Source organism: Schistocerca americana, chromosome 5 (genome assembly GCF_021461395.2).
Source record: "Schistocerca americana isolate TAMUIC-IGC-003095 chromosome 5, iqSchAmer2.1, whole genome shotgun sequence".
Lineage (NCBI taxonomy): Eukaryota > Metazoa > Arthropoda > Insecta > Orthoptera > Acrididae > Schistocerca > Schistocerca americana.
The window spans coordinates 298,683,954-298,695,782 of NC_060123.1; the positions used below are offsets into that span (position 1 = coordinate 298,683,954).

At 44.2% G+C, this 11,829-nt stretch overlaps 1 pseudogene; it reads right to left on the minus strand.

Annotated features, from left to right (window-relative positions):
- Window positions 1-207: 207 nt before the first annotated feature.
- Window positions 208-326, minus strand: LOC124617423 (annotated as a pseudogene).
- Window positions 327-11,829: the final 11,503 nt, after the last annotated feature.

An 11,829-nucleotide genomic window follows, 5' to 3' on the forward strand; every position in this document is an offset into this window, starting at 1 on the left:
TGAAAGCACTCCGCCTTCAGGTCACAAATGGCCCCTCGGGACCATCCGGCCGCCGTGTCATCCTCAGATGAGGATGCAGATAGGAGGCGTGTGTAGTCAGCACACCGCTCTCCCGGTCGTTATGATGGTTTTCTTTGACCGAAGCCGCTACTATTCGGTCGAGTATCTCCTCAATTGGCATCACGAGGCTGAGTGCACCCCCAAAAATGGCAGCAGCGCATGGCGGCCCGGATGGTCACCCATCCAAGTACCGGTCACGCCCGACAGCGCTTAACATCGGTGATCTGACGGGAACCGGGTGTATCCACTGCGGCAAGGCCGTTGCCAAATAAATGTTGTGTGACTAGGGCTTCCCGCCGGGTAGACCGTTCGCCAGGTGCAAGTCTTTCGATTTGACGCCACTTCGCCGCCTTGCGCGTCGATGCTGATGAAATGATGATGATTAGGAAAACACAATACCCAGTCCGCGAGCGGAGAAAATCTCCGACACTGCCGGGAATCAAACTCGGGCCCTTAGGATTGACATTCTGTCGCGCTGACGACTCAGCTACCGGGGGCAGACTTCCCTCTTGGGGCGAAACCAAGAAAAGAAGTTGGAAACTTCTTACCCGTTACGGCGTCGGTACAGATGCAGGCGTTTGTGTTGTGGTGTTAGTGGCAGCCAATGGTAGTTTCCAAGTCCAGATGCTGCTAGTCTCTTAGCAAGCTTGTGGGATGACACAGAATGGTGCAAGGAGTCAGTTACCTGTTCTCGGATGGCAAGCGCAGATGTGAAAGGGTTATGATGCGCCTGGCGCACAATACGGCGACCGTCCTTTGCGATGACCAGACATGAACGACCTGAATATGGATGTCGAGTATGTCTACATTTGTTTCCATGCAGTCCATCATTGGGCGATTATCACATCCAGATGACCCATAAATTTTGATATTGCATAACTGGACCACCCGAGCACAGACCCACAATGAGCTATCGTCATACTCTGTGAGGCGCTGATAACGTTGTCGCATACTAAATGACAACTCTGGGTCTTCACAGTGATCATTCAATACCCGACGTTGTTCGTGCCCCTTGTACATGCTACCAGCCACGGTAACAACACTACACATCCATGGAATGGACATCTTTATAACGAACACGGGCTATGGCTACGGTAGCGAGCAATTGCATGATACCCTATCCCTGCATAGCTGTCGCAGGTGACAAGCAGGTCCGCAAACTGCCCTTACTACCAGTACTGATTGTCGTAGAGGCTTATTTTCTCAGGGCGCTTTCCATGGCAGTTTCTTCCCTCCGCTCTTAACCTGCTGCTCTTCAAGCGTTTCGTTCTACTGTCTCCCGATAGACAAATATTAGTAGCTGATCTCACCCAGAAGCACGGGCAACATCATAAACACGCATCCTGTGGCAATAGTGCGCTATTTATGACGAACGGTAAATTGTGTTGTAGCACGAGAAGGTGCATACGTATCGCTACAAGAAACGAGGGACCGTAGAGGGAGAATCTGTATTCTGATTGACCACTGAAATGCTAAACGCGGGGATTAACGGACTGTTATGGCGCTAATATGCATCAATGACAGTGCCAGTAATTTAGTAACAACATGATTACTGGAGGTGCAATCGTATGGGGAAACTGTTTAGTATGAGTTATTTTATTTTCAATGGAATACTAAGCGACGTAGACATTTGAATTAAAAGATGTTGAAGAGCAAGCTTTGGAGTACCCGAGTCATATCTAAACTGGCTCGCTTAATCAGCAGAGGTACAGATTTGCTGGCTGCGTCTCCATTAGAGTAACAGCTCCCTGCACACTGTACAGATGGACTAATTGTGTATAGATGTCAAATCTTCTGTGAACCAGTTACTGATTTTGGAACCATATATTTCTTTAATTATATAAATTATTTCAAGATTTCGTGCTAGTTCAATGAGACACATTTTGTCACGAATGTTAAGCAATGCCATTCTACACATTTCCTCGGTGATTTGAAAGAGAGCCTTTCTTTGACTCGATAAAAATGTGTTAGCACCCTGATTCTATAGTTTAATTTTAAAGTTACAAGTGTCTCATGTCAATTCGGCAGATACTAAAGAATAGTGACGAGCCCGATTGATTTAGACACAGGTTCTACTGACCAGCATCTGATGTTATCTTGCTGTGCAGAGAGAGACAGATATCTATAGAATACGCGGGAAAGTACAAATGATACAATTTTCTAGGATATGCCACTCTACGAGAGTTGCAACCAGAAAGTAAGTCACTACATCGGAAGGAATGTTGGACAGGGTAACAAACTGTCGTACGACATGTTTTTCTGCATTTGTTCTTCTTGTCGTGGCTGTACAACCCTGTGTTGGTCTTAGTCTCTTAAACAGGTTTCCCCTTTCCAGTGCGGTTCTTTGTCACCCTCCAAATCTGAGAACTTTTACATCCTCTTCCACATCATCTATTCACCGCTCCTTTGGTCTTCCTGTCTTCTCCTAAGATGGCCTTCATACATAAGCCTTTTTTTCGTTCTTTCAGAAATCATTCTAGAACATGTCAATTAGTTATTGATCTGACAATGTCAGTATCTTGTTTGGTGCTTACGGGCGCTCAACGGCGAGTTATCAACGGTCATCATCTTGTACTAGGAGATCCAACTTAGCATTTGTTGTAGTTCTACATGTATCATCATTGACCCGAACTGACCTATACCTCCTGTGTAGCATCTTACGTTTAAATATTTGGAGCTGCTACTCGTCATTACCCGTTAAGGACCAGGTTTCATATCCATAGTTTGCTACCGACCCTGTAGAGGGCGAGCATAAAGTTTTTCCCTGATTACAAAAATTTATTTGTAAGGACCTATGCTATATACCGCTGCGCGGTTTGCTGCAAACGTTAGCTTAACCCACGAAGTTACCATGAGGTAAGCTACCACTTGCAAGACACCAGAAAGCTGTATCCAGCATACTTCCTTAGAAATAAATTTTTGTAATCAGGGAAAGACTTTATGTTCGCCCTGTATATCTACAGCTTAGTATACTGGAGGCCAGCAACTCCTCGCACGTATGGAATCATCCATGACCACTTGCTATGTGGGAATTTGTTGCAGTTGGCATGGAATTTCTTTTGTTAATATCAGTTCCCAGATATGAAAGGTCTCCAAATATTCAAAACTAAATTCTGCTTCTGATAATGTATTATGGTTGTTATTTTACTTCCAAGTGAGACTCGTGCACTTGGTCTTCATTTCATCGACAGCAAGGTCACTGGATTGTCTGGCTTCCTGTAACACATTTACTGTTCCCTCTAATGAGCCTCTTTTTCTGCGAATAACTACTACATCATCGAGTTTTTTATAGTCATACTCCACATTTAGTTTTTTAATCATATTTCCTATGCATACAGGATATTCGTGCTTACAACTGATAACAATGTTTGAAAATCTATGATCACTGTACTAATACACACAGCGAAAATCATATACCACAAGGAAAGTCTGACTTACTATTTTATAGCATTTGCGCGAAACCTTTCGTAGAAACGGCTAGTAGGAGACGCGCTCGCCTACCGATTATGAATAAGAAAGAAAATAATCAAGAAGAAGAAAACTAGTGCCTGGCGTCCCTTCTGTATAGAGGGTTGCCCACAACCTAGATTTCCAGGATAGTACAAAAGCACAATATAGAAACCAGTTTACGCTCAACGGTTGAAATCAAGAATATGCTTTGGTCAGTCAGAGACCACCTACGGGCAAGAACCGTCTATAGCGTCAGTTCCGAGTTTGGCAGGCAGTACATAGGCCAGACGCAACGATACAGCCGCGCGGGATTAGCCGAGCGGCCTCAGGCGCTGCAGTCATGGACTGTGCGGCTGGTCCCGGCGGAGGTTCGAGTCCTCCCTCGGGCATGGGTGTGTGTGTTTGTCCTTAGGATAATTTAGGTTAAGTAGTGTGTAACCTTAGCAATTAAGTCCCATAAGATTCGACGCACATTTGAACATTTTTGCAGCGATACATCTCTCGTTTTGATAAAGGTGTTGTGACGCTCCAACGGGTCCTAGTATTCGGATATCAATTAAGTAGTGGAAATAAGAATACATGACGATCTTGTCAATAGGATCAGCTGATTCCAACTGAACTTCTCATGGGATGTGACATTAGCAGAAATGCCCTGAGAAAAACCCGATGCGAGTGTGTCTCTTGCAGTGGACGGAGTCGACGGACAGCACCAGGATTCGACGCTGAGACCCCTTAATCCTGTAGTTCCCCTGGCCCCGGCAGCGACATATCTTCCCCAGGAACGCGACTGGTACACCAATCGGAGCCTCGGCAAAGGAGTCTGCGGGCTAGCAGCAGTAAAGGAACGAACTAGGCATGAACCCAACACTTCACCTGAAAATGACTTTTAGGAAACTAGTCGAAACGTCGCGACAACACGACTCGCCTGATAACCACAGAAAATTTCATCAACGTTTAAAAAAACTTAAAAGAATGCGATGTACAGGGCGTAAATTTTAAGTTGTCAAACCAGAATAAGTACAAAAATAAGATTCACACGAAAAAATGTGTAGAGGCCAAAGTTGATTATTTTCGAGGGGGGACATCTGCTGGTGCTAAAATTAGACGGCCACCCCAGCCCCCTGGGGGTGGGGCGGGAGGCAACTTTAAAATTTCAAATGGGAACTCCCATTTTTATTGCAAAATCAGATTCTACATTAAAAAAACTACGTACATTTTGTCTTAAGCATTTGTTTTGATTCTTGGTAGTTGGCACTGGAATTCAAGAAAATCCATGTTCTCATTTTTGCGTGGAAAATGGTTACGGATAAATAAATAAAAAATACTTATTTACTTTGTAAAATTTCGAACCGCTAAACCTAAAACTCTCCCTCTCTCCCCATAGCGTGGGGTTTGAGAGACAGGAATTAGAGTTTTACAAATGTTGACCGAAATATCATCGAAAAAAATTAATATTGGGGTCAGCATTTGTAAAACTCTAATTCCTGTCTCTCAAACCCCACCCTATGGGGTGAGAGGGAGAGTTTCAGTTTTAGCAAATCAAAATGTACGAAGTAAATAAGTATTTTTTATTTATCCGTAACCATTTTCCACACAAAAATGAGAACATGGATTTTCTTGAATTACAGCGCCAACTACCAAGAACCAAAACAAATATTTAAGACAAAATGTACGTAGTTTTTTATGTATAATCTGATTCTGCAATAAAAATGGGGGTTCCCATTTGAAATTTTAAAGTTGCCTCCTGGGCTAATTTTAGCACCAGCTGATGTCCCTCTCTAAAATAATCAACTGCCCGCATCTCGTGGTCGTGCGGTAGCGTTCTCGCTTCCCACACCCGGGTTCCCGGGTTCGATTCCCGGCGGGGTCAGGGATTTTCTCTGCCTCGTGATGGCTGGGTGTTGTGTGCTGTCCTTAGGTTAGTTAGGTTTAAGTAGTTCTAAGTTCTAGGGGACTTATGACCACAGCAGTTGAGTCCCATAGTGCTCCGAGCCATTTGAACCATTTTGAAATAATCAACTTTCGATTCTACACATATTTTTCGTGTGGAGCTTATTTTTCTAGTTATTCTGGTTTGTCAACTTAAAATTTACACACTGTATAATATCCCATTGCTATCGTGGTTTCAGGTGGGACGTGTTTCGCTTTAGTCTCCTCCGCAGAGGCAGCCGGGTACCCGCAGGTGGGAATTAGCAAAACATGGAGACAGCCGGGCGGCCTCGAGACAAAGCCGTGAGCACGGGGTGCAACACGCCTCCGTTATTTCACGCACAGCAGGTACGGTGCTGGAGCGGCGCAGAGGGGGAGGGGGGGGGGCAGGGTCGCGATCGATCGTGTTGATCAACGGCGCGCTCGCTATCTAAACAAGCCATCGGCAGATAGCGCGTGAATTAGTAAGCAGCCATTTGCAGCCGACTACAAAGCCATTGATCATTGATGCACGGCGCGCTCCCGCCGCTACGTACTGTACATAGCTGCTACGCTTCGCATTGTGGAGACACATCACTCGCCAGCGGCGCCACCTCCTATCGGGGCAGCAGACATCCCGACGGGGCTCACCGGTCGTTTACAACTCCTCAAATACTCTGATACGGGAAATGAAAGCTTGTTCCCAAACACGTCATTCGAGAAAGGGAATCCTAGAAGAGGTTAGCTTTCAGATCCAAGTGCTAGTCCTGGTGTAGTCAAATTTTTGTTAGTATTGTATGGAAGCTTAGTGCTAGGATACTTTCACTTCGTTTGGTATGTACTTAATTTACTTTTTCTTGTCCGGAAATTTTTTTTAAAATTTTTTTCAGCACACTGTCGGATCACGTCCAGTTCTTCGTTCTTGGTAAACCATTGTTCGTCAGGGGTACATCCGGTAGAGTAGTTGAGACATGTTAGAAATGAGATTCAGTATTCTGCAAGTATTCCAGCTTGATGAATTGCCGCTGAGCATCTTTTTTGAGGCACGGTTATCCTTCAGGGGCTCTCTGACTCAGTACTGAGCATTGTGCAGCGGGTGGCGTTCACTGAAAGTCCTTCTAAAATTCCCACTATGCTAATGAGAAATTCTTCGAGATTCAGGAGCTGAGAATCCGATAGGCTTGCCAAGTGATACGGGTTTCATACATCCTGTTGATAGTCTGCATGTGTCATTTATTACTCGCTAGTTTCCTCAAGTTGTTGTTTCTGGCGACAAAGTTTTGGCAGGTCTTCTCACAATATTTGTGTGTTAGTGATCTGTTCACCACAATACCTGCACATGTCAATTTGTCTGTATGTTGCAGATTGTTGTCATTTGACGTGACTCTGAGCTTTTTGATTGCCTGTTTGGAGCGAAGGTGGAAAGCCTTGACTTGTGCCTTCGAAGGGTTTGGTTTGAGGGAGTGCTCTTGGTAATATTCAGAGACGATGCTGAACGAATTTTCCATTTTCCACCCTACTTTCTCAAAGCTTGATAGGTTCCATGCCCTCTTTTGCACGTCGCCTCTCATTTTCATCAATTTTAGTAATGTTCTATGTCATTGCAAGGTAGTAACAGACCGAATAAGGTTATTGTAGTGAGAGTATTTGTACTGAGAGCTCAAAAAATACTTTTCACTTGATTCCTAAACATGTTGTTTTACTTCCTTGGGTGGCCTGTGCGAGGTGAGCATCGGAGGACGCGGCACACTGCGTTTCTGGTTGGGGGCTGCACTTCCCTGAATTCTGTGGGATTCGTACAATAGGTTTAAGCGCCTGGCGGAACGACTGACGTTGGTCGAGTTTCGCCTATTGTATGCAGGGCGAAACGACCTGCATAACGTCTGAGTGTCGCCGCAGTTTATGTGTTTACCATTCTGGCGCGTCCGGAACGAAGATTCCTGCCACCGACTGACTGCATTGTCCTCTTGATTCTGAGAATACTTGTGGACTGTGCCCTGCTGAACGCGACTGTCTGGCGCTGGGTGACCAGTGATCTAGGCAGGTTGTTTTCGTAGCCGGCCAAACGGCAAGTTCAGTGCCCTCAGCTGAATAGCAGAGGCATGTTTGGTCAACTGAAACTGAGGCTAGTTGACGTCATAAAGCCCTGCTCGAAATTGGAGGGAACGGTCGCTCTTGGCGCGAATGATGTTCTGAGACAGTGTGGGGGAATTTTGGAATCAGAACTGAATGCTAATTCGGACGGTCTTGCGACTTGGTCGCTCGTTTTCGGTAGAACTTAGAATTCTCGGACAGCCTTCCTGGCCAGGGGTTGGCACAGAGTTGCTGCCGGCAGAAGTCGGCGCCTACATCATCAGGACGCTGCCTACTGACGACGTGCTGCAGATTTCAGTACTAGTAGAGTATTTTGCGGCTCCGGCATCGTAGGACCTTATCAATTTTATACTGAATCCTTCAGCAGCACGCGAGTTCGCTTTGCTACAAGTCCACCTTGCTTGTTTCTCTATGTGATCCCATTTGAGCTCTCACTACTAATTGCGATACTGCTATATAGTCAGATGATTAATATTTGATTAATTAGGACCTCCAGTTATTATCGTCGATCTATTGCATCACAGAGAGTAAGAGCCCCTTGTTCTCGAGACAACTCTTATTCTCACAATATTTCAGTATACCCTATCCTTTAATCTACTGTGTGTGTCGACAATCATGTGCATTTATGTTCTGATATATAATAAATCTCGTTGTAATATTTAATCCGCATATCATTTCTTAGATATTGGCAGAATCCCATTTCCTACTGTTTATTATGATAAAGTTCTCTTTTTTTGAGTAGATTACAATTTTTATTAAATTATTGTGAGTGTGCACTCCTTATTTTACTAAATAGCAGGGTCCACCATCATTTCCTTCCGTTACCGTTGTGTGCATAATTAATTAGCTGGTAGATAAGGAGGAGGTCGAGTGCATGTCTCGTTCTCATGCAAAATTCGTCTGAATTAAAGAGGTACAAACTCTTCTCCACCCCGGCACCTCGCAAGCTCTTTCCTTGTGCAATCAGATCGCCGGCACACGAGAAATGTGAAGTATGGTATGGTCTGGTGTTTAAAGATCATTTGTGTATAGATGAAATAAAAGAGTGCCTGGACACTTCCCTGCGGGAGGGTGTTCATTTGTCGATGCCATCGGGTTTCCCTACCCTCCAGTGTTACATAAAACTGTCTGTTTTGTAGTAGTGAATCTAAAATTTTTGTGAGCTGGTTATCCTTAAATGCGTTGTAGGGTTTTTTCATGAGCACTCTATGGCGGTGTCATATGCAGAATTTAAGTCCACCAGATATACACCTATTACCTGTTTGCATTTAAACCCTGTAAGGTACGGCATTGGACTGGTGCACGTTTTTCCGGGTCTGAATCGAGCCTGTTGGCAAATGAGCTCCTGGTCTGCGATATCTGCTAGGCGATCTAAAATCATTCGTTCACAGATACTGTGTATAAATGGTACAGCTTCATCTTTGGGTGATTATGTAACAAAGTACACCTGTGGCAGAATTAATCTTTCGCCCTCCAGCAGAGTACGAGCTGTTTGGGAACGTTCTAGCAGAAGTTTAGCTGTGATGACTGGCTGAATCGTGTCTAGGCAGCTCGGTTAGTAAGAGCATTGTCAGCGAAAGGCAAGGTTCCGGGTTCGAGTCTCAGCGGGCACACATTTTTAGTCTATCCAGAAGTTTCACTCCGTTGCAGAGTGAAAGATTCATTCCGAAAGCAATCCCACAAGCTGCGGCTATGCCATTTATCCGCAATATGCTTTCTTCCAGGAGTGCTAGTTCCGTAATATTTGCAGGAAAACTTGTGGAAGTTTGGAAGGTAGGATATGAGGTTCTATGGAACTAAAGCTGTGTGAACGGGTCATGAATCGTTCCCGGATAGCTCAGTCAATAAGAATACTGCCCGCGAAAGGTAAAGGCTGCGGACCGGAGAGCAAGCACGGCAGAGTATTAATCTGACGGAAAGTACCCATATATGATGGTCCACTCAAGCAAGTATTGACTCAAAGTAGAACAAGAACTTAAAATTTCTCTAAACAGGTACAAGTTATTATACGGGGTGTCTCATTTATACTGACCAACCCAAATAACAGTTTATCTAAAGAGAAAATAAAAACATATGCAAGGTTATTCAGCTGCCCCTACCGATGTCATTTTATGCAACACACAATATTGTGTCTGGCCTTCAAACACCACGCGCAAAATTTCCATATTCTCTAGCTCGCTACGCGCAAACTGTTAACCCTACAGAAAAACGAACATGGCCTTTTTGCAGGACGTTTAATGTAGTTAAATTTTATACTGGAATACGTTTCAGATGGAAGCCACAGTTTTCGAGTTATTCAAGAGAAACTTAACAAAAGTGACCTTCAAGCGCACCTCCACCCCCACATTCATCCCTCACCAGTCAGGGTTTCTAGTATGTTGTTCGTGGCCCACCCTTCCACTTATACGTAAATTTCCGACTACACCAACTATCACTGATATTCGACCTTTTTTGGTTTCTATTGACTGGCCTGTTACGCCACCAGAATAGTCGGCTTTTTCGTTAACATTATTAGTTTAAATGTGCCCGTGCAGGCAATGAAAGAAAAACGACTTTTGCAAACGTTACGCGAGTACTAATAACTTTGACAGTTCGATCCAAACTTAGCCCTTACAAGCACAATAGTTTCATAGTCAGAAGTCCCGAGGAATACAACTATGTGTGTGTGTGTGTGTGTTTTTTTTTATTTTATGCTCTTAAAATTCACAAATTACCAGGTATAATTTTCAGATACGTCAGTTTTACAATTTGTAAGTGCTCATCTAAGCCGGTGCGATGATAAGGTCAGTCAATGAAGACCAAAGAAGGGCAAATATGGGAAATAATTCGTGCAGTAGCAATTTTTTCTTTTTTTTTTTACAGTGGTAGGAGGGAGTGTCAGGAACAACAATCTGGTGGCGGCCGACTGTGGCAGGATTGGGGTGGGGGGTGCGTTTGAAGGTTACTTTTGTACTTTTTTTTTAATAACTCGAAAACTATGGTCTCTAGAGAAAACGTATCCCAGTACAAAATTTAACTTCATTAAATTATCTGTAAGAAGGTCTTGTTAATTTACTCTTTAGGACCAACAGTTTGCGCCTAGTGAAAGAGAGAGAGAATATGAAAATCTCGCACTTGGTTTCAAAGGCCAGATATAGCATTGTGGGTTGCATGAAACGACATCGGTAGGGGCAGCTGGATCAGCCTGTGTATCAAGCAGATATTGTTTGGCTGACGGGGGCATATCGACCAGTAATATTAGCTTTCTTATTATCTTGTTTGTTGCGAATACATGAATAACGTTAGGTTTTTGTTCTGTCATCCACTGAATCTCCTCAGCCGCGCGAGCTTAGCCGAGCGGTCTGGGGCGCTGCAGTCATGGACTGTGCAGCTGGTCCCGGCGGAGATTCGAATTCTCCCTCGGGCATGGGTGTGTGTGTTTCTCCTTAGAATAATTTAGGTTAAGTAGTGCGTAAGCTTAGGGACTGATGACCTTAGTAGTTAAGTCCCATAAGATTTCACACACATTTGAACATTTTTTTTAATCTCCTCAAAACCTGTTCAAAAACGTATCACAGAGCACCTTCCCCGTAAGCATGACGTAATACAGAATTGTTCTGAGTCACTCGTACTAGCACGCAACGAAGGTATCCGAGTAACGTGACTCGTCCGCTTGCTGCAGTTGACAGTAAACAAGAGGAAACACAAGGTAAATGCACACCAGTCATTCGAACAAATGCCTAAATGAGTACCATTTTTAACTTCTCTTCGTTGGCGTATATTGAACTTACACTAATCGTCAGTTAAGGACGATTAATACAGCTGTGGGAAGAAAATATATATTAGTGAGAACTTTCTCATAGTTCATCCGTGTTAAAACAAAAGGACGCTATCTTAAGCGATTCCACAAATACTCGTATATGAGGTGGACAGCTTAGATGAATTCCCTGTATAAGTGAAACAATTATGCACATAAAGAATGATTCCTAGCTTTATTGACTTGACAGATAAATAGTTGCATTGCACAAAAAATGGTACATCTACATCTACATCTACATTTATACTCCGCAAGCCACCTAACGGTGTGTGGCGGAGGGCACTTTACGTGCCACTGTCATTACCTCCCTTTCCTGTTCCAGTCACGTATGGTTCGCGGGAAGAACGACTGCCGGAAAGCCCCCGTGCGCGCTCGAATCTCTCTAATTTTACATTCGTGATCTCCTCGGGAGGTATAAATAGGGGGAAGCAATATATTCGACACCTCATCCAGAAACGCACCCTCTCGAAACCTGGACAGTAAGCTACACCGCGATACAGAGCGCCTCTCTTGCGAAGTCT